A 24051-nucleotide genomic window follows, 5' to 3' on the forward strand; every position below is an offset into this window, starting at 1 on the left:
ACGTCAAGAATTGGAATGTGCAGTGGGATTTTTGTGAATTCGGCGCAAGGCTGATCTTTGCGACATAGGTTTGAGAATCTTATGGGAACACTTGTACTGTTTCTAAATTAAGTGTAGTGGTGGGAGGAGGGTGCTTCGTGCGCATTACAGCACGCTTGCCAATTGTGGCTGCTAATCGTTGGCTCGTATCTGCCTTGACACATTTTCTGGCTGTGATATATTCCACTTGCATGGCAGTGTGCGCATGTTGGTGTGTTAAAAATTCTGGAGGCGCTGGGTATCGATCCCAGTACTTCTCGCATGCTAAGCGAGCGCTCTACCATCTGAGCTACGCCCCCTGCTGACGAACTGCGCTACATACAGCCATATCAATGACACAGACCCTTGCACTCCCATTATTCCGCTGACAAACACTACTCTCAATGTGTCCGTGAGGGTGTCTTTCAGGTTTCCTGCATTCTGTATCGAATCGTAGTTGGCCAAAATCAAAGTGGCACGCACGACGTCGAAAATAGCGTTCGGCCAACGCTCTGAGGTAGACGAACGTGTTGTCCACTCTCTAGACTTCATTGAGGTTAGGCCGTTATACCTAAGGCAGATTTGCACTCGATGACACCTCGACAACAGCCGGTCCTCACATTTACGTCTTGCTCTCCTTACGTCAGTATACGAGTCTGTGACGCTGGCTTTGCAACATCTTGCGTGCCTTTAGGCTCGCCGCGACCAACACTTACCACGCACTGACCACAAAACATGGAGGCGCCGGGGCTTGAACCCGGGACCTTTCACATGCAAAGCGAACGCTCTACCAACTGAGCTACGCCCCCAAGCACAACCAAGCTGCGCTGTTCTCCGTTCTTTGCTACTCTTATGTGCACGGACGCGATGGTTGGTTGGTTTGCAGGGGTGAAGGGACCAGAGTACAAAGGCGCGGACACGTTCACATACGCAAGAGTTCCAAGTAGTTTCGATGCTCTGGTATTACGACTGCAAATTCCGTCCGTTTTTAACGTCTTAAATTGAAGGGACAGTCACAAGTTGCTCCGTTTTCACTCCATGTCGACAATCACACAGCACCTGAGGTAACAAGCACATCTGAAGACCCATTGTGCACTCGACTGTTCATGCCAACTCACTGCCTCGCACTTTACTACTGTGTACCACTCTTGTCGTCCAACTGCAAAAGACTGGGCCACAACAACTTTCCGCGTCTCCATTGCACTGCGCAAACTACGAAACGCTCCCCAAACATGCCACTCACCCACGCAGACGACTTTTCCGACTTTACACGACGCTCACGCAACGCTCACGCTAGTGACAGCCTTATTTAGAGCTTGACGTCGCACACAAGCGAATGAGCACATTTCGCCGACGACTTAGGCCGCCCTCCTAGTGTGGCTGTTCGGTGTCTGCAGGCAGCGAGGGGCTGCAAGCTTCCTGTGTTCGCGCCTATGTCACCTCTGCTTGCTTGTCAGAGACAGAGTATCGCAAAACATACAACTCACTCCATGAATTGATTGCTACGGCATCTGTCATCAGCAGTCACAACTAGCAACACCAGTAGCAGCCGACTGCACGTCAAGAATTGGAATGTGCAGTGGGATTTTTGTGAATTCGGCGCAAGGCTGATCTTTGCGACATAGGTTTGAGAATCTTATGGGAACACTTGTACTGTTTCTAAATTAAGTGTAGTGGTGGGAGGAGGGTGCTTCGTGCGCATTACAGCACGCTTGCCAATTGTGGCTGCTAATCGTTGGCTCGTATCTGCCTTGACACATTTTCTGGCTGTGATATATTCCACTTGCATGGCAGTGTGCGCATGTTGGTGTGTTAAAAATTCTGGAGGCGCTGGGTATCGATCCCAGTACTTCTCGCATGCTAAGCGAGCGCTCTACCATCTGAGCTACGCCCCCTGCTGACGAACTGCGCTACATACAGCCATATCAATGACACAGACCCTTGCACTCCCATTATTCCGCTGACAAACACTACTCTCAATGTGTCCGTGAGGGTGTCTTTCAGGTTTCCTGCATTCTGTATCGAATCGTAGTTGGCCAAAATCAAAGTGGCACGCACGACGTCGAAAATAGCGTTCGGCCAACGCTCTGAGGTAGACGAACGTGTTGTCCACTCTCTAGACTTCATTGAGGTTAGGCCGTTATACCTAAGGCAGATTTGCGCTCGATGACACCTCGACAACAGCCGGTCCTCACATTTACGTCTTGCTCTCCTTACGTCAGTATACGAGTCTGTGACGCTGGCTTTGCAACATCTTGCGTGCCTTTAGGCTCGCCGCGACCAACACTTACCACGCACTGACCACAAAACATGGAGGCGCCGGGGCTTGAACCCGGGACCTTTCACATGCAAAGCGAACGCTCTACCAACTGAGCTACGCCCCCAAACACAACCAAGCTGCGCTGTTCTCCGTTCTTTGCTACTCTCATGTGCACGGACGCGATGGTTGGTTGGTTTGCAGGGGTGAAGGGACCAGAGTACAAAGGCGCGGACACGTTCACATACGCAAGAGTTCCAAGTAGTTTCGATGCTCTGGTATTACGACTGCAAATTCCGTCCGTTTTTAACGTCTTAAATTGAAGGGACAGTCACAAGTTGCTCCGTTTTCACTCCATGTCGACAATCACACAGCACCTGAGGTAACAAGCACATCTGAAGACCCATTGTGCACTCGACTGTTCATGCCAACTCACTGCCTCGCACTTTACTACTGTGTACCACTCTTGTCGTCCAACTGCAAAAGACTGGGCCACAACAACTTTCCGCGTCTCCATTGCACTGCGCAAACTACGAAACGCTCCCCAAACATGCCACTCACCCACGCAGACGACTTTTCCGACTTTACACGACGCTCACGCAACGCTCACGCTAGTGACAGCCTTATTTAGAGCTTGACGTCGCACACAAGCGAATGAGCACATTTCGCCGACGACTTAGGCCGCCCTCCTAGTGTGGCTGTTCGGTGTCTGCAGGCAGCGAGGATCTGCAAGCTTCCTGTGTTCGCGCCTATGTCACCTCTGCTTGCTTGTCAGAGACAGAGTATCGCAAAACATACAACTCACTCCATGAATTGATTGCTACGGCATCTGTCATCAGCAGTCACAACTAGCAACACCAGTAGCAGCCGACTGCACGTCAAGAAATGGAATGTGCAGTGGGATTTTTGTGAATTCGGCGCAAGGCTGATCTTTGCGACATAGGTTTGAGAATCTTATGGGAACACTTGTACTGTTTCTAAATTAAGTGTAGTGGTGGGAGGAGGGTGCTCCGTGCGCATTACAGCACGCTTGCCAATTGTGGCTGCTAATCGTTGGCTCGTATCTGCCTTGACACATTTTCTGGCTGTGATATATTCCACTTGCATGGCAGTGTGCGCATGTTGGTGTGTTAAAAATTCTGGAGGCGCTGGGTATCGATCCCAGTACCTCTCGCATGCTAAGCGAGCGCTCTACCATCTGAGCTACGCCCCCTGCTGACGAACTGCGCTACATACAGCCATATCAATGACACAGACCCTTGCACTCCCATTATTCCGCTGACAAACACTACTCTCAATGTGTCCGTGAGGGTGTCTTTCAGGTTTCCTGCATTCTGTATCGAATCGTAGTTGGCCAAAATCAAAGTGGCACGCACGACGTCGAAAATAGCGTTCGGCCAACGCTCTGAGGTAGACGAACGTGTTGTCCACTCTCTAGACTTCATTGAGGTTAGGCCGTTATACCTAAGGCAGATTTGCACTCGATGACACCTCGACAACAGCCGGTCCTCACATTTACGTCTTGCTCTCCTTACGTCAGTATACGAGTCTGTGACGCTGGCTTTGCAACATCTTGCGTGCCTTTAGGCTCGCCGCGACCAACACTTACCACGCACTGACCACAAAACATGGAGGCGCCGGGGCTTGAACCCGGGACCTTTCACATGCAAAGCGAACGCTCTACCAACTGAGCTACGCCCCCAAGCACAACCAAGCTGCGCTGTTCTCCGTTCTTTGCTACTCTCATGTGCACGGACGCGATGGTTGGTTGGTTTGCAGGGGTGAAGGGACCAGAGTACAAAGGCGCGGACACGTTCACATACGCAAGAGTTCCAAGTAGTTTCGATGCTCTGGTATTACGACTGCAAATTCCGTCCGTTTTTAACGTCTTAAATTGAAGGGACAGTCACAAGTTGCTCCGTTTTCACTCCATGTCGACAATCACACAGCACCTGAGGTAACAAGCACATCTGAAGACCCATTGTGCACTCGACTGTTCATGCCAACTCACTGCCTCGCACTTTACTACTGTGTACCACTCTTGTCGTCCAACTGCAAAAGACTGGGCCACAACAACTTTCCGCGTCTCCATTGCACTGCGCAAACTACGAAACGCTCCCCAAACATGCCACTCACCCACGCAGACGACTTTTCCGACTTTACACGACGCTCACGCAACGCTCACGCTAGTGACAGCCTTATTTAGAGCTTGACGTCGCACACAAGCGAATGAGCACATTTCGCCGACGACTTAGGCCGCCCTCCTAGTGTGGCTGTTCGGTGTCTGCAGGCAGCGAGGGGCTGCAAGCTTCCTGTGTTCGCGCCTATGTCACCTCTGCTTGCTTGTCAGAGACAGAGTATCGCAAAACATACAACTCACTCCATGAATTGATTGCTACGGCATCTGTCATCAGCAGTCACAACTAGCAACACCAGTAGCAGCCGACTGCACGTCAAGAATTGGAATGTGCAGTGGGATTTTTGTGAATTCGGCGCAAGGCTGATCTTTGCGACATAGGTTTGAGAATCTTATGGGAACACTTGTACTGTTTCTAAATTAAGTGTAGTGGTGGGAGGAGGGTGCTTCGTGCGCATTACAGCACGCTTGCCAATTGTGGCTGCTAATCGTTGGCTCGTATCTGCCTTGACACATTTTCTGGCTGTGATATATTCCACTTGCATGGCAGTGTGCGCATGTTGGTGTGTTAAAAATTCTGGAGGCGCTGGGTATCGATCCCAGTACTTCTCGCATGCTAAGCGAGCGCTCTACCATCTGAGCTACGCCCCCTGCTGACGAACTGCGCTACATACAGCCATATCAATGACACAGACCCTTGCACTCCCATTATTCCGCTGACAAACACTACTCTCAATGTGTCCGTGAGGGTGTCTTTCAGGTTTCCTGCATTCTGTATCGAATCGTAGTTGGCCAAAATCAAAGTGGCACGCACGACGTCGAAAATAGCGTTCGGCCAACGCTCTGAGGTAGACGAACGTGTTGTCCACTCTCTAGACTTCATTGAGGTTAGGCCGTTATACCTAAGGCAGATTTGCACTCGATGACACCTCGACAACAGCCGGTCCTCACATTTACGTCTTGCTCTCCTTACGTCAGTATACGAGTCTGTGACGCTGGCTTTGCAACATCTTGCGTGCCTTTAGGCTCGCCGCGACCAACACTTACCACGCACTGACCACAAAACATGGAGGCGCCGGGGCTTGAACCCGGGACCTTTCACATGCAAAGCGAACGCTCTACCAACTGAGCTACGCCCCCAAGCACAACCAAGCTGCGCTGTTCTCCGTTCTTTGCTACTCTTATGTGCACGGACGCGATGGTTGGTTGGTTTGCATGGGTGAAGGGACCAGAGTACAAAGGCGCGGACACGTTCACATACGCAAGAGTTCCAAGTAGTTTCGATGCTCTGGTATTACGACTGCAAATTCCGTCCGTTTTTAACGTCTTAAATTGAAGGGACAGTCACAAGTTGCTCCGTTTTCACTCCATGTCGACAATCACACAGCACCTGAGGTAACAAGCACATCTGAAGACCCATTGTGCACTCGACTGTTCATGCCAACTCACTGCCTCGCACTTTACTACTGTGTACCACTCTTGTCGTCCAACTGCAAAAGACTGGGCCACAACAACTTTCCGCGTCTCCATTGCACTGCGCAAACTACGAAACGCTCCCCAAACATGGCACTCACCCACGCAGACGACTTTACACGACGCTCACGCAACGCTCACGCTAGTGACAGCCTTATTTAGAGCTTGACGTCGCACACAAGCGAATGAGCACATTTCGCCGACGACTTAGGCCGCCCTCCTAGTGTGGCTGTTCGGTGTCTGCAGGCAGCGAGGGGCTGCAAGCTTCCTGTGTTCGCGCCTATGTCACCTCTGCTTGCTTGTCAGAGACAGAGTATCGCAAAACATACAACTCACTCCATGAATTGATTGCTACGGCATCTGTCATCAGCAGTCACAACTAGCAACACCAGTAGCAGCCGACTGCACGTCAAGAATTGGAATGTGCAGTGGGATTTTTGTGAATTCGGCGCAAGGCTGATCTTTGCGACATAGGTTTGAGAATCTTATGGGAACACTTGTACTGTTTCTAAATTAAGTGTAGTGGTGGGAGGAGGGTGCTTCGTGCGCATTACAGCACGCTTGCCAATTGTGGCTGCTAATCGTTGGCTCGTATCTGCCTTGACACATTTTCTGGCTGTGATATATTCCACTTGCATGGCAGTGTGCGCATGTTGGTGTGTTAAAAATTCTGGAGGCGCTGGGTATCGATCCCAGTACTTCTCGCATGCTAAGCGAGCGCTCTACCATCTGAGCTACGCCCCCTGCTGACGAACTGCGCTACATACAGCCATATCAATGACACAGACCCTTGCACTCCCATTATTCCGCTGACAAACACTACTCTCAATGTGTCCGTGAGGGTGTCTTTCAGGTTTCCTGCATTCTGTATCGAATCGTAGTTGGCCAAAATCAAAGTGGCACGCACGACGTCGAAAATAGCGTTCGGCCAACGCTCTGAGGTAGACGAACGTGTTGTCCACTCTCTAGACTTCATTGAGGTTAGGCCGTTATACCTAAGGCAGATTTGCACTCGATGACACCTCGACAACAGCCGGTCCTCACATTTACGTCTTGCTCTCCTTACGTCAGTATACGAGTCTGTGACGCTGGCTTTGCAACATCTTGCGTGCCTTTAGGCTCGCCGCGACCAACACTTACCACGCACTGACCACAAAACATGGAGGCGCCGGGGCTTGAACCCGGGACCTTTCACATGCAAAGCGAACGCTCTACCAACTGAGCTACGCCCCCAAGCACAACCAAGCTGCGCTGTTCTCCGTTCTTTGCTACTCTTATGTGCACGGACGCGATGGTTGGTTGGTTTGCAGGGGTGAAGGGACCAGAGTACAAAGGCGCGGACACGTTCACATACGCAAGAGTTCCAAGTAGTTTCGATGCTCTGGTATTACGACTGCAAATTCCGTCCGTTTTTAACGTCTTAAATTGAAGGGACAGTCACAAGTTGCTCCGTTTTCACTCCATGTCGACAATCACACAGCACCTGAGGTAACAAGCACATCTGAAGACCCATTGTGCACTCGACTGTTCATGCCAACTCACTGCCTCGCACTTTACTACTGTGTACCACTCTTGTCGTCCAACTGCAAAAGACTGGGCCACAACAACTTTCCGCGTCTCCATTGCACTGCGCAAACTACGAAACGCTCCCCAAACATGCCACTCACCCACGCAGACGACTTTTCCGACTTTACACGACGCTCACGCAACGCTCACGCTAGTGACAGCCTTATTTAGAGCTTGACGTCGCACACAAGCGAATGAGCACATTTCGCCGACGACTTAGGCCGCCCTCCTAGTGTGGCTGTTCGGTGTCTGCAGGCAGCGAGGGGCTGCAAGCTTCCTGTGTTCGCGCCTATGTCACCTCTGCTTGCTTGTCAGAGACAGAGTATCGCAAAACATACAACTCACTCCATGAATTGATTGCTACGGCATCTGTCATCAGCAGTCACAACTAGCAACACCAGTAGCAGCCGACTGCACGTCAAGAATTGGAATGTGCAGTGGGATTTTTGTGAATTCGGCGCAAGGCTGATCTTTGCGACATAGGTTTGAGAATCTTATGGGAACACTTGTACTGTTTCTAAATTAAGTGTAGTGGTGGGAGGAGGGTGCTTCGTGCGCATTACAGCACGCTTGCCAATTGTGGCTGCTAATCGTTGGCTCGTATCTGCCTTGACACATTTTCTGGCTGTGATATATTCCACTTGCACGGCAGTGTGCGCATGTTGGTGTGTTAAAAATTCTGGAGGCGCTGGGTATCGATCCCAGTACTTCTCGCATGCTAAGCGAGCGCTCTACCATCTGAGCTACGCCCCCTGCTGACGAACTGCGCTACATACAGCCATATCAATGACACAGACCCTTGCACTCCCATTATTCCGCTGACAAACACTACTCTCAATGTGTCCGTGAGGGTGTCTTTCAGGTTTCCTGCATTCTGTATCGAATCGTAGTTGGCCAAAATCAAAGTGGCACGCACGACGTCGAAAATAGCGTTCGGCCAACGCTCTGAGGTAGACGAACGTGTTGTCCACTCTCTAGACTTCATTGAGGTTAGGCCGTTATACCTAAGGCAGATTTGCGCTCGATGACACCTCGACAACAGCCGGTCCTCACATTTACGTCTTGCTCTCCTTACGTCAGTATACGAGTCTGTGACGCTGGCTTTGCAACATCTTGCGTGCCTTTAGGCTCGCCGCGACCAACACTTACCACGCACTGACCACAAAACATGGAGGCGCCGGGGCTTGAACCCGGGACCTTTCACATGCAAAGCGAACGCTCTACCAACTGAGCTACGCCCCCAAACACAACCAAGCTGCGCTGTTCTCCGTTCTTTGCTACTCTCATGTGCACGGACGCGATGGTTGGTTGGTTTGCAGGGGTGAAGGGACCAGAGTACAAAGGCGCGGACACGTTCACATACGCAAGAGTTCCAAGTAGTTTCGATGCTCTGGTATTACGACTGCAAATTCCGTCCGTTTTTAACGTCTTAAATTGAAGGGACAGTCACAAGTTGCTCCGTTTTCACTCCATGTCGACAATCACACAGCACCTGAGGTAACAAGCACATCTGAAGACCCATTGTGCACTCGACTGTTCATGCCAACTCACTGCCTCGCACTTTACTACTGTGTACCACTCTTGTCGTCCAACTGCAAAAGACTGGGCCACAACAACTTTCCGCGTCTCCATTGCACTGCGCAAACTACGAAACGCTCCCCAAACATGCCACTCACCCACGCAGACGACTTTTCCGACTTTACACGACGCTCACGCAACGCTCACGCTAGTGACAGCCTTATTTAGAGCTTGACGTCGCACACAAGCGAATGAGCACATTTCGCCGACGACTTAGGCCGCCCTCCTAGTGTGGCTGTTCGGTGTCTGCAGGCAGCGAGGGGCTGCAAGCTTCCTGTGTTCGCGCCTATGTCACCTCTGCTTGCTTGTCAGAGACAGAGTATCGCAAAACATACAACTCACTCCATGAATTGATTGCTACGGCATCTGTCATCAGCAGTCACAACTAGCAACACCAGTAGCAGCCGACTGCACGTCAAGAATTGGAATGTGCAGTGGGATTTTTGTGAATTCGGCGCAAGGCTGATCTTTGCGACATAGGTTTGAGAATCTTATGGGAACACTTGTACTGTTTCTAAATTAAGTGTAGTGGTGGGAGGAGGGTGCTTCGTGCGCATTACAGCACGCTTGCCAATTGTGGCTGCTAATCGTTGGCTCGTATCTGCCTTGACACATTTTCTGGCTGTGAATTATTCCACTTGCATGGCAGTGTGCGCATGTTGGTGTGTTAAAAATTCTGGAGGCGCTGCCTCGCACTTTACTACTGTGTACCACTCTTGTCGTCCAACTGCAAAAGACTGGGCCACAACAACTTTCCGCGTCTCCATTGCACTGCGCAAACTACGAAACGCTCCCCAAACATGGCACTCACCCACGCAGACGACTTTTCCGACTTTACACGACGCTCACGCTAGTGACAGCCTTATTTAGAGCTTGACGTCGCACACAAGCGAATGAGCACATTTCGCCGACGACTTAGGCCGCCCTCCTAGTGTGGCTGTTCGGTGTCTGCAGGCAGCGAGGGGCTGCAAGCTTCCTGTGTTCGCGCCTATGTCACCTCTGCTTGCTTGTCAGAGACAGAGTATCGCAAAACATACAACTCACTCCATGAATTGATTGCTACGGCATCTGTCATCAGCAGTCACAACTAGCAACACCAGTAGCAGCCGACTGCACGTCAAGAATTGGAATGTGCAGTGGGATTTTTGTGAATTCGGCGCAAGGCTGATCTTTGCGACATAGGTTTGAGAATCTTATGGGAACACTTGTACTGTTTCTAAATTAAGTGTAGTGGTGGGAGGAGGGTGCTTCGTGCGCATTACAGCACGCTTGCCAATTGTGGCTGCTAATCGTTGGCTCGTATCTGCCTTGACACATTTTCTGGCTGTGATATATTCCACTTGCATGGCAGTGTGCGCATGTTGGTGTGTTAAAAATTCTGGAGGCGCTGGGTATCGATCCCAGTACTTCTCGCATGCTAAGCGAGCGCTCTACCATCTGAGCTACGCCCCCTGCTGACGAACTGCGCTACATACAGCCATATCAATGACACAGACCCTTGCACTCCCATTATTCCGCTGACAAACACTACTCTCAATGTGTCCGTGAGGGTGTCTTTCAGGTTTCCTGCATTCTGTATCGAATCGTAGTTGGCCAAAATCAAAGTGGCACGCACGACGTCGAAAATAGCGTTCGGCCAACGCTCTGAGGTAGACGAACGTGTTGTCCACTCTCTAGACTTCATTGAGGTTAGGCCGTTATACCTAAGGCAGATTTGCGCTCGATGACACCTCGACAACAGCCGGTCCTCACATTTACGTCTTGCTCTCCTTACGTCAGTATACGAGTCTGTGACGCTGGCTTTGCAACATCTTGCGTGCCTTTAGGCTCGCCGCGACCAACACTTACCACGCACTGACCACAAAACATGGAGGCGCCGGGGCTTGAACCCGGGACCTTTCACATGCAAAGCGAACGCTCTACCAACTGAGCTACGCCCCCAAGCACAACCAAGCTGCGCTGTTCTCCGTTCTTTGCTACTCTCATGTGCACGGACGCGATGGTTGGTTGGTTTGCAGGGGTGAAGGGACCAGAGTACAAAGGCGCGGACACGTTCACATACGCAAGAGTTCCAAGTAGTTTCGATGCTCTGGTATTACGACTGCAAATTCCGTCCGTTTTTAACGTCTTAAATTGAAGGGACAGTCACAAGTTGCTCCGTTTTCACTCCATGTCGACAATCACACAGCACCTGAGGTAACAAGCACATCTGAAGACCCATTGTGCACTCGACTGTTCATGCCAACTCACTGCCTCGCACTTTACTACTGTGTACCACTCTTGTCGTCCAACTGCAAAAGACTGGGCCACAACAACTTTCCGCGTCTCCATTGCACTGCGCAAACTACGAAACGCTCCCCAAACATGGCACTCACCCACGCAGACGACTTTTCCGACTTTACACGACGCTCACGCAACGCTCACGCTAGTGACAGCCTTATTTAGAGCTTGACGTCGCACACAAGCGAATGAGCACATTTCGCCGACGACTTAGGCCGCCCTCCTAGTGTGGCTGTTCGGTGTCTGCAGGCAGCGAGGGGCTGCAAGCTTCCTGTGTTCGCGCCTATGTCACCTCTGCTTGCTTGTCAGAGACAGAGTATCGCAAAACATACAACTCACTCCATGAATTGATTGCTACGGCATCTGTCATCACCAGTCACAACTAGCAACACCAGTAGCAGCCGACTGCACGTCAAGAAATGGAATGTGCAGTGGGATTTTTGTGAATTCGGCGCAAGGCTGATCTTTGCGACATAGGTTTGAGAATCTTATGGGAACACTTGTACTGTTTCTAAATTAAGTGTAGTGGTGGGAGGAGGGTGCTCCGTGCGCATTACAGCACGCTTGCCAATTGTGGCTGCTAATCGTTGGCTCGTATCTGCCTTGACACATTTTCTGGCTGTGATATATTCCACTTGCATGGCAGTGTGCGCATGTTGGTGTGTTAAAAATTCTGGAGGCGCTGGGTATCGATCCCAGTACCTCTCGCATGCTAAGCGAGCGCTCTACCATCTGAGCTACGCCCCCTGCTGACGAACTGCGCTACATACAGCCATATCAATGACACAGACCCTTGCACTCCCATTATTCCGCTGACAAACACTACTCTCAATGTGTCCGTGAGGGTGTCTTTCAGGTTTCCTGCATTCTGTATCGAATCGTAGTTGGCCAAAATCAAAGTGGCACGCACGACGTCGAAAATAGCGTTCGGCCAACGCTCTGAGGTAGACGAACGTGTTGTCCACTCTCTAGACTTCATTGAGGTTAGGCCGTTATACCTAAGGCAGATTTGCACTCGATGACACCTCGACAACAGCCGGTCCTCACATTTACGTCTTGCTCTCCTTACGTCAGTATACGAGTCTGTGACGCTGGCTTTGCAACATCTTGCGTGCCTTTAGGCTCGCCGCGACCAACACTTACCACGCACTGACCACAAAACATGGAGGCGCCGGGGCTTGAACCCGGGACCTTTCACATGCAAAGCGAACGCTCTACCAACTGAGCTACGCCCCCAAGCACAACCATGCTGCGCTGTTCTCCGTTCTTTGCTACTCTCATGTGCACGGACGCGATGGTTGGTTGGTTTGCAGGGGTGAAGGGACCAGAGTACAAAGGCGCGGACACGTTCACATACGCAAGAGTTCCAAGTAGTTTCGATGCTCTGGTATTACGACTGCAAATTCCGTCCGTTTTTAACGTCTTAAATTGAAGGGACAGTCACAAGTTGCTCCGTTTTCACTCCATGTCGACAATCACACAGCACCTGAGGTAACAAGCACATCTGAAGACCCATTGTGCACTCGACTGTTCATGCCAACTCACTGCCTCGCACTTTACTACTGTGTACCACTCTTGTCGTCCAACTGCAAAAGACTGGGCCACAACAACTTTCCGCGTCTCCATTGCACTGCGCAAACTACGAAACGCTCCCCAAACATGGCACTCACCCACGCAGACGACTTTTCCGACTTTACACGACGCTCACGCAACGCTCACGCTAGTGACAGCCTTATTTAGAGCTTGACGTCGCACACAAGCGAATGAGCACATTTCGCCGACGACTTAGGCCGCCCTCCTAGTGTGGCTGTTCGGTGTCTGCAGGCAGCGAGGATCTGCAAGCTTCCTGTGTTCGCGCCTATGTCACCTCTGCTTGCTTGTCAGAGACAGAGTATCGCAAAACATACAACTCACTCCATGAATTGATTGCTACGGCATCTGTCATCAGCAGTCACAACTAGCAACACCAGTAGCAGCCGACTGCACGTCAAGAAATGGAATGTGCAGTGGGATTTTTGTGAATTCGGCGCAAGGCTGATCTTTGCGACATAGGTTTGAGAATCTTATGGGAACACTTGTACTGTTTCTAAATTAAGTGTAGTGGTGGGAGGAGGGTGCTTCGTGCGCATTACAGCACGCTTGCCAATTGTGGCTGCTAATCGTTGGCTCGTATCTGCCTTGACACATTTTCTGGCTGTGATATATTCCACTTGCATGGCAGTGTGCGCATGTTGGTGTGTTAAAAATTCTGGAGGCGCTGGGTATCGATCCCAGTACTTCTCGCATGCTAAGCGAGCGCTCTACCATCTGAGCTACGCCCCCTGCTGACGAACTGCGCTACATACAGCCATATCAATGACACAGACCCTTGCACTCCCATTATTCCGCTGACAAACACTACTCTCAATGTGTCCGTGAGGGTGTCTTTCAGGTTTCCTGCATTCTGTATCGAATCGTAGTTGGCCAAAATCAAAGTGGCACGCACGACGTCGAAAATAGCGTTCGGCCAACGCTCTGAGGTAGACGAACGTGTTGTCCACTCTCTAGACTTCATTGAGGTTAGGCCGTTATACCTAAGGCAGATTTGCACTCGATGACACCTCGACAACAGCCGGTCCTCACATTTACGTCTTGCTCTCCTTACGTCAGTATACGAGTCTGTGACGCTGGCTTTGCAACATCTTGCGTGCCTTTAGGCTCGCCGCGACCAACACTTACCACGCACTGACCACAAAACATGGAGGCGCCGGGGCTTGAACCCGGGACATTTCACATGCAAAGCGAACGCTCTACCAACTGAGCTACGCCCCCAAGCACAACCAAGCTGCGCTGTTCTCCGTTCTTTGCTACTCTCATGTGCACGGACGCGATGGTTGGTTGGTTTGCAGGGGTGAAGGGACCAGAGTACAAAGGCGCGGACACGTTCACATACGCAAGAGTTCCAAGTAGTTTCGATGCTCTGGTATTACGACTGCAAATTCCGTCCGTTTTTAACGTCTTAAATTGAAGGGACAGTCACAAGTTGCTCCGTTTTCACTCCATGTCGACAATCACACAGCACCTGAGGTAACAAGCACATCTGAAGACCCATTGTGCACTCGACTGTTCATGCCAACTCACTGCCTCGCACTTTACTACTGTGTACCACTCTTGTCGTCCAACTGCAAAAGACTGGGCCACAACAACTTTCCGCGTCTCCATTGCACTGCGCAAACTACGAAACGCTCCCCAAACATGCCACTCACCCACGCAGACGACTTTTCCGACTTTACACGACGCTCACGCAACGCTCACGCTAGTGACAGCCTTATTTAGAGCTTGACGTCGCACACAAGCGAATGAGCACATTTCGCCGACGACTTAGGCCGCCCTCCTAGTGTGGCTGTTCGGTGTCTGCAGGCAGCGAGGATCTGCAAGCTTCCTGTGTTCGCGCCTATGTCACCTCTGCTTGCTTGTCAGAGACAGAGTATCGCAAAACATACAACTCACTCCATGAATTGATTGCTACGGCATCTGTCATCAGCAGTCACAACTAGCAACACCAGTAGCAGCCGACTGCACGTCAAGAAATGGAATGTGCAGTGGGATTTTTGTGAATTCGGCGCAAGGCTGATCTTTGCGACATAGGTTTGAGAATCTTATGGGAACACTTGTACTGTTTCTAAATTAAGTGTAGTGGTGGGAGGAGGGTGCTTCGTGCGCATTACAGCACGCTTGCCAATTGTGGCTGCTAATCGTTGGCTCGTATCTGCCTTGACACATTTTCTGGCTGTGATATATTCCACTTGCATGGCAGTGTGCGCATGTTGGTGTGTTAAAAATTCTGGAGGCGCTGGGTATCGATCCCAGTACTTCTCGCATGCTAAGCGAGCGCTCTACCATCTGAGCTACGCCCCCTGCTGACGAACTGCGCTACATACAGCCATATCAATGACACAGACCCTTGCACTCCCATTATTCCGCTGACAAACACTACTCTCAATGTGTCCGTGAGGGTGTCTTTCAGGTTTCCTGCATTCTGTATCGAATCGTAGTTGGCCAAAATCAAAGTGGCACGCACGACGTCGAAAATAGCGTTCGGCCAACGCTCTGAGGTAGACGAACGTGTTGTCCACTCTCTAGACTTCATTGAGGTTAGGCCGTTATACCTAAGGCAGATTTGCACTCGATGACACCTCGACAACAGCCGGTCCTCACATTTACGTCTTGCTCTCCTTACGTCAGTATACGAGTCTGTGACGCTGGCTTTGCAACATCTTGCGTGCCTTTAGGCTCGCCGCGACCAACACTTACCACGCACTGACCACAAAACATGGAGGCGCCGGGGCTTGAACCCGGGACCTTTCACATGCAAAGCGAACGCTCTACCAACTGAGCTACGCCCCCAAGCACAACCATGCTGCGCTGTTCTCCGTTCTTTGCTACTCTCATGTGCACGGACGCGATGGTTGGTTGGTTTGCAGGGGTGAAGGGACCAGAGTACAAAGGCGCGGACACGTTCACATACGCAAGAGTTCCAAGTAGTTTCGATGCTCTGGTATTACGACTGCAAATTCCGTCCGTTTTTAACGTCTTAAATTGAAGGGACAGTCACAAGTTGCTCCGTTTTCACTCCATGTCGACAATCACACAGCACCTGAGGTAACAAGCACATCTGAAGACCCATTGTGCACTCGACTGTTCATGCCAACTCACTGCCTCGCACTTTACTACTGTGTACCACTCTTGTCGTCCAACTGCAAAAGACTGGGCCACAACAACTTTCCGCGTCTCCATTGCACTGCGCAAACTACGAAACGCTCCCCAAACATGGCACTCACCCACGCAGACGACTTTTCCGACTTTACACGACGCTCACGCAACGCTCACGCTAGTGACAGCCTTATTTAGAGCTTGACGTCGCACACAAGCGAATGAGCACATTTCGCCGACGACTTAGGCCGCCCTCCTAGTGTGGCTGTTCGGTGTCTGCAGGCAGCGAGGATCTGCAAGCTTCCTGTGTTCGCGCCTATGTCACCTCTGCTTGCTTGTCAGAGACAGAGTATCGCAAAACATACAACTCACTCCATGAATTGATTGCTACGGCATCTGTCATCAGCAGTCACAACTAGCAACACCAGTAGCAGCCGACTGCACGTCAAGAAATGGAATGTGCAGTGGGATTTTTGTGAATTCGGCGCAAGGCTGATCTTTGCGACATAGGTTTGAGAATCTTATGGGAACACTTGTACTGTTTCTAAATTAAGTGTAGTGGTGGGAGGAGGGTGCTTCGTGCGCATTACAGCACGCTTGCCAATTGTGGCTGCTAATCGTTGGCTCGTATCTGCCTTGACACATTTTCTGGCTGTGATATATTCCACTTGCATGGCAGTGTGCGCATGTTGGTGTGTTAAAAATTCTGGAGGCGCTGGGTATCGATCCCAGTACTTCTCGCATGCTAAGCGAGCGCTCTACCATCTGAGCTACGCCCCCTGCTGACGAACTGCGCTACATACAGCCATATCAATGACACAGACCCTTGCACTCCCATTATTCCGCTGACAAACACTACTCTCAATGTGTCCGTGAGGGTGTCTTTCAGGTTTCCTGCATTCTGTATCGAATCGTAGTTGGCCAAAATCAAAGTGGCACGCACGACGTCGAAAATAGCGTTCGGCCAACGCTCTGAGGTAGACGAACGTGTTGTCCACTCTCTAGACTTCATTGAGGTTAGGCCGTTATACCTAAGGCAGATTTGCACTCGATGACACCTCGACAACAGCCGGTCCTCACATTTACGTCTTGCTCTCCTTACGTCAGTATACGAGTCTGTGACGCTGGCTTTGCAACATCTTGCGTGCCTTTAGGCTCGCCGCGACCAACACTTACCACGCACTGACCACAAAACATGGAGGCGCCGGGGCTTGAACCCGGGACATTTCACATGCAAAGCGAACGCTCTACCAACTGAGCTACGCCCCCAAGCACAACCAAGCTGCGCTGTTCTCCGTTCTTTGCTACTCTCATGTGCACGGACGCGATGGTTGGTTGGTTTGCAGGGGTGAAGGGACCAGAGTACAAAGGCGCGGACACGTTCACATACGCAAGAGTTCCAAGTAGTTTCGATGCTCTGGTATTACGACTGCAAATTCCGTCCGTTTTTAACGTCTTAAATTGAAGGGACAGTCACAAGTTGCTCCGTTTTCACTCCATGTCGACAATCACACAGCACCTGAGGTAACAAGCACATCTGAAGACCCATTGTGCACTCGACTGTTCATGCCAACTCACTGCCTCGCACTTTACTACTGTGTACCACTCTTGTCGTCCAACTGCAAAAGACTGGGCCACAACAACTTTCCGCGTCTCCATTGCACTGCGCAAACTACGAAACGCTCCCCAAACATGCCACTCACCCACGCAGACGACTTTTCCGACTTTACACGACGCTCACGCAACGCTCACGCTAGTGACAGCCTTATTTAGAGCTTGACGTCGCACACAAGCGAATGAGCACATTTCGCCGACGACTTAGGCCGCCCTCCTAGTGTGGCTGTTCGGTGTCTGCAGGCAGCGAGGATCTGCAAGCTTCCTGTGTTCGCGCCTATGTCACCTCTGCTTGCTTGTCAGAGACAGAGTATCGCAAAACATACAACTCACTCCATGAATTGATTGCTACGGCATCTGTCATCAGCAGTCACAACTAGCAACACCAGTAGCAGCCGACTGCACGTCAAGAAATGGAATGTGCAGTGGGATTTTTGTGAATTCGGCGCAAGGCTGATCTTTGCGACATAGGTTTGAGAATCTTATGGGAACACTTGTACTGTTTCTAAATTAAGTGTAGTGGTGGGAGGAGGGTGCTTCGTGCGCATTACAGCACGCTTGCCAATTGTGGCTGCTAATCGTTGGCTCGTATCTGCCTTGACACATTTTCTGGCTGTGATATATTCCACTTGCATGGCAGTGTGCGCATGTTGGTGTGTTAAAAATTCTGGAGGCGCTGGGTATCGATCCCAGTACTTCTCGCATGCTAAGCGAGCGCTCTACCATCTGAGCTACGCCCCCTGCTGACGAACTGCGCTACATACAGCCATATCAATGACACAGACCCTTGCACTCCCATTATTCCGCTGACAAACACTACTCTCAATGTGTCCGTGAGGGTGTCTTTCAGGTTTCCTGCATTCTGTATCGAATCGTAGTTGGCCAAAATCAAAGTGGCACGCACGACGTCGAAAATAGCGTTCGGCCAACGCTCTGAGGTAGACGAACGTGTTGTCCACTCTCTAGACTTCATTGAGGTTAGGCCGTTATACCTAAGGCAGATTTGCACTCGATGACACCTCGACAACAGCCGGTCCTCACATTTACGTCTTGCTCTCCTTACGTCAGTATACGAGTCTGTGACGCTGGCTTTGCAACATCTTGCGTGCCTTTAGGCTCGCCGCGACCAACACTTACCACGCACTGACCACAAAACATGGAGGCGCCGGGGCTTGAACCCGGGACATTTCACATGCAAAGCGAACGCTCTACCAACTGAGCTACGCCCCCAAGCACAACCAAGCTGCGCTGTTCTCCGTTCTTTGCTACTCTCATGTGCACGGACGCGATGGTTGGTTGGTTTGCAGGGGTGAAGGGACCAGAGTACAAAGGCGCGGACACGTTCACATACGCAAGAGTTCCAAGTAGTTTCGATGCTCTGGTATTACGACTGCAAATTCCGTCCGTTTTTAACGTCTTAAATTGAAGGGACAGTCACAAGTTGCTCCGTTTTCACTCCATGTCGACAATCACACAGCACCTGAGGTAACAAGCACATCTGAAGACCCATTGTGCACTCGACTGTTCATGCCAACTCACTGCCTCGCACTTTACTACTGTGTACCACTCTTGTCGTCCAACTGCAAAAGACTGGGCCACAACAACTTTCCGCGTCTCCATTGCACTGCGCAAACTACGAAACGCTCCCCAAACATGCCACTCACCCACGCAGACGACTTTTCCGACTTTACACGACGCTCACGCAACGCTCACGCTAGTGACAGCCTTATTTAGAGCTTGACGTCGCACACAAGCGAATGAGCACATTTCGCCGACGACTTAGGCCGCCCTCCTAGTGTGGCTGTTCGGTGTCTGCAGGCAGCGAGGGGCTGCAAGCTTCCTGTGTTCGCGCCTATGTCACCTCTGCTTGCTTGTCAGAGACAGAGTATCGCAAAACATACAACTCACTCCATGAATTGATTGCTACGGCATCTGTCATCAGCAGTCACAACTAGCAACACCAGTAGCAGCCGACTGCACGTCAAGAATTGGAATGTGCAGTGGGATTTTTGTGAATTCGGCGCAAGGCTGATCTTTGCGACATAGGTTTGAGAATCTTATGGGAACACTTGTACTGTTTCTAAATTAAGTGTAGTGGTGGGAGGAGGGTGCTTCGTGCGCATTACAGCACGCTTGCCAATTGTGGCTGCTAATCGTTGGCTCGTATCTGCCTTGACACATTTTCTGGCTGTGAATTATTCCACTTGCATGGCAGTGTGCGCATGTTGGTGTGTTAAAAATTCTGGAGGCGCTGCCTCGCACTTTACTACTGTGTACCACTCTTGTCGTCCAACTGCAAAAGACTGGGCCACAACAACTTTCCGCGTCTCCATTGCACTGCGCAAACTACGAAACGCTCCCCAAACATGGCACTCACCCACGCAGACGACTTTTCCGACTTTACACGACGCTCACGCTAGTGACAGCCTTATTTAGAGCTTGACGTCGCACACAAGCGAATGAGCACATTTCGCCGACGACTTAGGCCGCCCTCCTAGTGTGGCTGTTCGGTGTCTGCAGGCAGCGAGGGGCTGCAAGCTTCCTGTGTTCGCGCCTATGTCACCTCTGCTTGCTTGTCAGAGACAGAGTATCGCAAAACATACAACTCACTCCATGAATTGATTGCTACGGCATCTGTCATCAGCAGTCACAACTAGCAACACCAGTAGCAGCCGACTGCACGTCAAGAATTGGAATGTGCAGTGGGATTTTTGTGAATTCGGCGCAAGGCTGATCTTTGCGACATAGGTTTGAGAATCTTATGGGAACACTTGTACTGTTTCTAAATTAAGTGTAGTGGTGGGAGGAGGGTGCTTCGTGCGCATTACAGCACGCTTGCCAATTGTGGCTGCTAATCGTTGGCTCGTATCTGCCTTGACACATTTTCTGGCTGTGATATATTCCACTTGCATGGCAGTGTGCGCATGTTGGTGTGTTAAAAATTCTGGAGGCGCTGGGTATCGATCCCAGTACTTCTCGCATGCTAAGCGAGCGCTCTACCATCTGAGCTACGCCCCCTGCTGACGAACTGCGCTACATACAGCCATATCAATGACACAGACCCTTGCACTCCCATTATTCCGCTGACAAACACTACTCTCAATGTGTCCGTGAGGGTGTCTTTCAGGTTTCCTGCATTCTGTATCGAATCGTAGTTGGCCAAAATCAAAGTGGCACGCACGACGTCGAAAATAGCGTTCGGCCAACGCTCTGAGGTAGACGAACGTGTTGTCCACTCTCTAGACTTCATTGAGGTTAGGCCGTTATACCTAAGGCAGATTTGCGCTCGATGACACCTCGACAACAGCCGGTCCTCACATTTACGTCTTGCTCTCCTTACGTCAGTATACGAGTCTGTGACGCTGGCTTTGCAACATCTTGCGTGCCTTTAGGCTCGCCGCGACCAACACTTACCACGCACTGACCACAAAACATGGAGGCGCCGGGGCTTGAACCCGGGACCTTTCACATGCAAAGCGAACGCTCTACCAACTGAGCTACGCCCCCAAGCACAACCAAGCTGCGCTGTTCTCCGTTCTTTGCTACTCTCATGTGCACGGACGCGATGGTTGGTTGGTTTGCAGGGGTGAAGGGACCAGAGTACAAAGGCGCGGACACGTTCACATACGCAAGAGTTCCAAGTAGTTTCGATGCTCTGGTATTACGACTGCAAATTCCGTCCGTTTTTAACGTCTTAAATTGAAGGGACAGTCACAAGTTGCTCCGTTTTCACTCCATGTCGACAATCACACAGCACCTGAGGTAACAAGCACATCTGAAGACCCATTGTGCACTCGACTGTTCATGCCAACTCACTGCCTCGCACTTTACTACTGTGTACCACTCTTGTCGTCCAACTGCAAAAGACTGGGCCACAACAACTTTCCGCGTCTCCATTGCACTGCGCAAACTACGAAACGCTCCCCAAACATGGCACTCACCCACGCAGACGACTTTTCCGACTTTACACGACGCTCACGCAACGCTCACGCTAGTGACAGCCTTATTTAGAGCTTGACGTCGCACACAAGCGAATGAGCACATTTCGCCGACGACTTAGGCCGCCCTCCTAGTGTGGCTGTTCGGTGTCTGCAGGCAGCGAGGGGCTGCAAGCTTCCTGTGTTCGCGCCTATGTCACCTCTGCTTGCTTGTCAGAGACAGAGTATCGCAAAACATACAACTCACTCCATGAATTGATTGCTACGGCATCTGTCATCACCAGTCACAACTAGCAACACCAGTAGCAGCCGACTGCACGTCAAGAAATGGAATGTGCAGTGGGATTTTTGTGAATTCGGCGCAAGGCTGATCTTTGCGACATAGGTTTGAGAATCTTATGGGAACACTTGTACTGTTTCTAAATTAAGTGTAGTGGTGGGAGGAGGGTGCTCCGTGCGCATTACAGCACGCTTGCCAATTGTGGCTGCTAATCGTTGGCTCGTATCTGCCTTGACACATTTTCTGGCTGTGATATATTCCACTTGCATGGCAGTGTGCGCATGTTGGTGTGTTAAAAATTCTGGAGGCGCTGGGTATCGATCCCAGTACCTCTCGCATGCTAAGCGAGCGCTCTACCATCTGAGCTACGCCCCCTGCTGACGAACTGCGCTACATACAGCCATATCAATGACACAGACCCTTGCACTCCCATTATTCCGCTGACAAACACTACTCTCAATGTGTCCGTGAGGGTGTCTTTCAGGTTTCCTGCATTCTGTATCGAATCGTAGTTGGCCAAAATCAAAGTGGCACGCACGACGTCGAAAATAGCGTTCGGCCAACGCTCTGAGGTAGACGAACGTGTTGTCCACTCTCTAGACTTCATTGAGGTTAGGCCGTTATACCTAAGGCAGATTTGCACTCGATGACACCTCGACAACAGCCGGTCCTCACATTTACGTCTTGCTCTCCTTACGTCAGTATACGAGTCTGTGACGCTGGCTTTGCAACATCTTGCGTGCCTTTAGGCTCGCCGCGACCAACACTTACCACGCACTGACCACAAAACATGGAGGCGCCGGGGCTTGAACCCGGGACCTTTCACATGCAAAGCGAACGCTCTACCAACTGAGCTACGCCCCCAAGCACAACCAAGCTGCGCTGTTCTCCGTTCTTTGCTACTCTCATGTGCACGGACGCGATGGTTGGTTGGTTTGCAGGGGTGAAGGGACCAGAGTACAAAGGCGCGGACACGTTCACATACGCAAGAGTTCCAAGTAGTTTCGATGCTCTGGTATTACGACTGCAAATTCCGTCCGTTTTTAACGTCTTAAATTGAAGGGACAGTCACAAGTTGCTCCGTTTTCACTCCATGTCGACAATCACACAGCACCTGAGGTAACAAGCACATCTGAAGACCCATTGTGCACTCGACTGTTCATGCCAACTCACTGCCTCGCACTTTACTACTGTGTACCACTCTTGTCGTCCAACTGCAAAAGACTGGGCCACAACAACTTTCCGCGTCTCCATTGCACTGCGCAAACTACGAAACGCTCCCCAAACATGGCACTCACCCACGCAGACGACTTTTCCGACTTTACACGACGCTCACGCAACGCTCACGCTAGTGACAGCCTTATTTAGAGCTTGACGTCGCACACAAGCGAATGAGCACATTTCGCCGACGACTTAGGCCGCCCTCCTAGTGTGGCTGTTCGGTGTCTGCAGGCAGCGAGGGGCTGCAAGCTTCCTGTGTTCGCGCCTATGTCACCTCTGCTTGCTTGTCAGAGACAGAGTATCGCAAAACATACAACTCACTCCATGAATTGATTGCTACGGCATCTGTCATCACCAGTCACAACTAGCAACACCAGTAGCAGCCGACTGCACGTCAAGAAATGGAATGTGCAGTGGGATTTTTGTGAATTCGGCGCAAGGCTGATCTTTGCGACATAGGTTTGAGAATCTTATGGGAACACTTGTACTGTTTCTAAATTAAGTGTAGTGGTGGGAGGAGGGTGCTCCGTGCGCATTACAGCACGCTTGCCAATTGTGGCTGCTAATCGTTGGCTCGTATCTGCCTTGACACATTTTCTGGCTGTGATATATTCCACTTGCATGGCAGTGTGCGCATGTTGGTGTGTTAAAAATTCTGGAGGCGCTGGGTATCGATCCCAGTACCTCTCGCATGCTAAGCGAGCGCTCTACCATCTGAGCTACGCCCCCTGCTGACGAACTGCGCTACATACAGCCATATCAATGACACAGACCCTTGCACTCCCATTATTCCGCTGACAAACACTACTCTCAATGTGTCCGTGAGGGTGTCTTTCAGGTTTCCTGCATTCTGTATCGAATCGTAGTTGGCCAAAATCAAAGTGGCACGCACGACGTCGAAAATAGCGTTCGGCCAACGCTCTGAGGTAGACGAACGTGTTGTCCACTCTCTAGACTTCATTGAGGTTAGGCCGTTATACCTAAGGCAGATTTGCGC

General features: G+C 50.9%; 29 non-coding genes across 29 annotated transcripts; all 29 read right to left on the bottom strand.

Annotated features, from left to right (window-relative positions):
- Window positions 1–265: 265 nt before the first annotated feature.
- On the bottom strand, window positions 266–338 carry Trnaa-agc. Its single transcript has one exon. It is a non-coding gene; the product is annotated as a tRNA-Ala (tRNA).
- A 416-nt stretch (window positions 339–754) lies between these two features.
- On the bottom strand, window positions 755–827 carry Trnaa-ugc. Its single transcript has one exon. It is a non-coding gene; the product is annotated as a tRNA-Ala (tRNA).
- Window positions 828–1840: 1013 nt separating this feature from the next.
- Window positions 1841–1913, bottom strand: Trnaa-agc. Its single transcript has one exon. It is a non-coding gene; the product is annotated as a tRNA-Ala (tRNA).
- Window positions 1914–2329: 416 nt separating this feature from the next.
- On the bottom strand, window positions 2330–2402 carry Trnaa-ugc. The gene has a single exon. It is a non-coding gene; the product is annotated as a tRNA-Ala (tRNA).
- Window positions 2403–3415: 1013 nt separating this feature from the next.
- On the bottom strand, window positions 3416–3488 carry Trnaa-agc. The gene has a single exon. It is a non-coding gene; the product is annotated as a tRNA-Ala (tRNA).
- Window positions 3489–3904: 416 nt separating this feature from the next.
- Trnaa-ugc lies at window positions 3905–3977 on the bottom strand. Its single transcript has one exon. It is a non-coding gene; the product is annotated as a tRNA-Ala (tRNA).
- Window positions 3978–4990: 1013 nt separating this feature from the next.
- Trnaa-agc lies at window positions 4991–5063 on the bottom strand. Its single transcript has one exon. It is a non-coding gene; the product is annotated as a tRNA-Ala (tRNA).
- Window positions 5064–5479: 416 nt separating this feature from the next.
- On the bottom strand, window positions 5480–5552 carry Trnaa-ugc. Its single transcript has one exon. It is a non-coding gene; the product is annotated as a tRNA-Ala (tRNA).
- A 1004-nt stretch (window positions 5553–6556) lies between these two features.
- Window positions 6557–6629, bottom strand: Trnaa-agc. The gene has a single exon. It is a non-coding gene; the product is annotated as a tRNA-Ala (tRNA).
- A 416-nt stretch (window positions 6630–7045) lies between these two features.
- Window positions 7046–7118, bottom strand: Trnaa-ugc. The gene has a single exon. It is a non-coding gene; the product is annotated as a tRNA-Ala (tRNA).
- A 1013-nt stretch (window positions 7119–8131) lies between these two features.
- Window positions 8132–8204, bottom strand: Trnaa-agc. The gene has a single exon. It is a non-coding gene; the product is annotated as a tRNA-Ala (tRNA).
- A 416-nt stretch (window positions 8205–8620) lies between these two features.
- Window positions 8621–8693, bottom strand: Trnaa-ugc. Its single transcript has one exon. It is a non-coding gene; the product is annotated as a tRNA-Ala (tRNA).
- Window positions 8694–10408: 1715 nt separating this feature from the next.
- Window positions 10409–10481, bottom strand: Trnaa-agc. The gene has a single exon. It is a non-coding gene; the product is annotated as a tRNA-Ala (tRNA).
- A 416-nt stretch (window positions 10482–10897) lies between these two features.
- On the bottom strand, window positions 10898–10970 carry Trnaa-ugc. The gene has a single exon. It is a non-coding gene; the product is annotated as a tRNA-Ala (tRNA).
- A 1013-nt stretch (window positions 10971–11983) lies between these two features.
- On the bottom strand, window positions 11984–12056 carry Trnaa-agc. Its single transcript has one exon. It is a non-coding gene; the product is annotated as a tRNA-Ala (tRNA).
- Window positions 12057–12472: 416 nt separating this feature from the next.
- Trnaa-ugc lies at window positions 12473–12545 on the bottom strand. Its single transcript has one exon. It is a non-coding gene; the product is annotated as a tRNA-Ala (tRNA).
- Window positions 12546–13558: 1013 nt separating this feature from the next.
- Window positions 13559–13631, bottom strand: Trnaa-agc. The gene has a single exon. It is a non-coding gene; the product is annotated as a tRNA-Ala (tRNA).
- A 416-nt stretch (window positions 13632–14047) lies between these two features.
- On the bottom strand, window positions 14048–14120 carry Trnaa-ugc. The gene has a single exon. It is a non-coding gene; the product is annotated as a tRNA-Ala (tRNA).
- A 1013-nt stretch (window positions 14121–15133) lies between these two features.
- On the bottom strand, window positions 15134–15206 carry Trnaa-agc. Its single transcript has one exon. It is a non-coding gene; the product is annotated as a tRNA-Ala (tRNA).
- A 416-nt stretch (window positions 15207–15622) lies between these two features.
- On the bottom strand, window positions 15623–15695 carry Trnaa-ugc. The gene has a single exon. It is a non-coding gene; the product is annotated as a tRNA-Ala (tRNA).
- A 1013-nt stretch (window positions 15696–16708) lies between these two features.
- Window positions 16709–16781, bottom strand: Trnaa-agc. Its single transcript has one exon. It is a non-coding gene; the product is annotated as a tRNA-Ala (tRNA).
- A 416-nt stretch (window positions 16782–17197) lies between these two features.
- On the bottom strand, window positions 17198–17270 carry Trnaa-ugc. Its single transcript has one exon. It is a non-coding gene; the product is annotated as a tRNA-Ala (tRNA).
- Window positions 17271–18283: 1013 nt separating this feature from the next.
- Window positions 18284–18356, bottom strand: Trnaa-agc. Its single transcript has one exon. It is a non-coding gene; the product is annotated as a tRNA-Ala (tRNA).
- A 416-nt stretch (window positions 18357–18772) lies between these two features.
- Window positions 18773–18845, bottom strand: Trnaa-ugc. Its single transcript has one exon. It is a non-coding gene; the product is annotated as a tRNA-Ala (tRNA).
- A 1715-nt stretch (window positions 18846–20560) lies between these two features.
- Window positions 20561–20633, bottom strand: Trnaa-agc. The gene has a single exon. It is a non-coding gene; the product is annotated as a tRNA-Ala (tRNA).
- A 416-nt stretch (window positions 20634–21049) lies between these two features.
- On the bottom strand, window positions 21050–21122 carry Trnaa-ugc. The gene has a single exon. It is a non-coding gene; the product is annotated as a tRNA-Ala (tRNA).
- Window positions 21123–22135: 1013 nt separating this feature from the next.
- Trnaa-agc lies at window positions 22136–22208 on the bottom strand. The gene has a single exon. It is a non-coding gene; the product is annotated as a tRNA-Ala (tRNA).
- Window positions 22209–22624: 416 nt separating this feature from the next.
- Window positions 22625–22697, bottom strand: Trnaa-ugc. Its single transcript has one exon. It is a non-coding gene; the product is annotated as a tRNA-Ala (tRNA).
- A 1013-nt stretch (window positions 22698–23710) lies between these two features.
- Window positions 23711–23783, bottom strand: Trnaa-agc. Its single transcript has one exon. It is a non-coding gene; the product is annotated as a tRNA-Ala (tRNA).
- Between the last annotated feature and the right edge of the window lie 268 nt (window positions 23784–24051).

Source organism: Schistocerca americana, unplaced genomic scaffold, assembly GCF_021461395.2.
Source record: "Schistocerca americana isolate TAMUIC-IGC-003095 unplaced genomic scaffold, iqSchAmer2.1 HiC_scaffold_415, whole genome shotgun sequence".
NCBI classification, from domain to species: domain Eukaryota; kingdom Metazoa; phylum Arthropoda; class Insecta; order Orthoptera; family Acrididae; genus Schistocerca; species Schistocerca americana.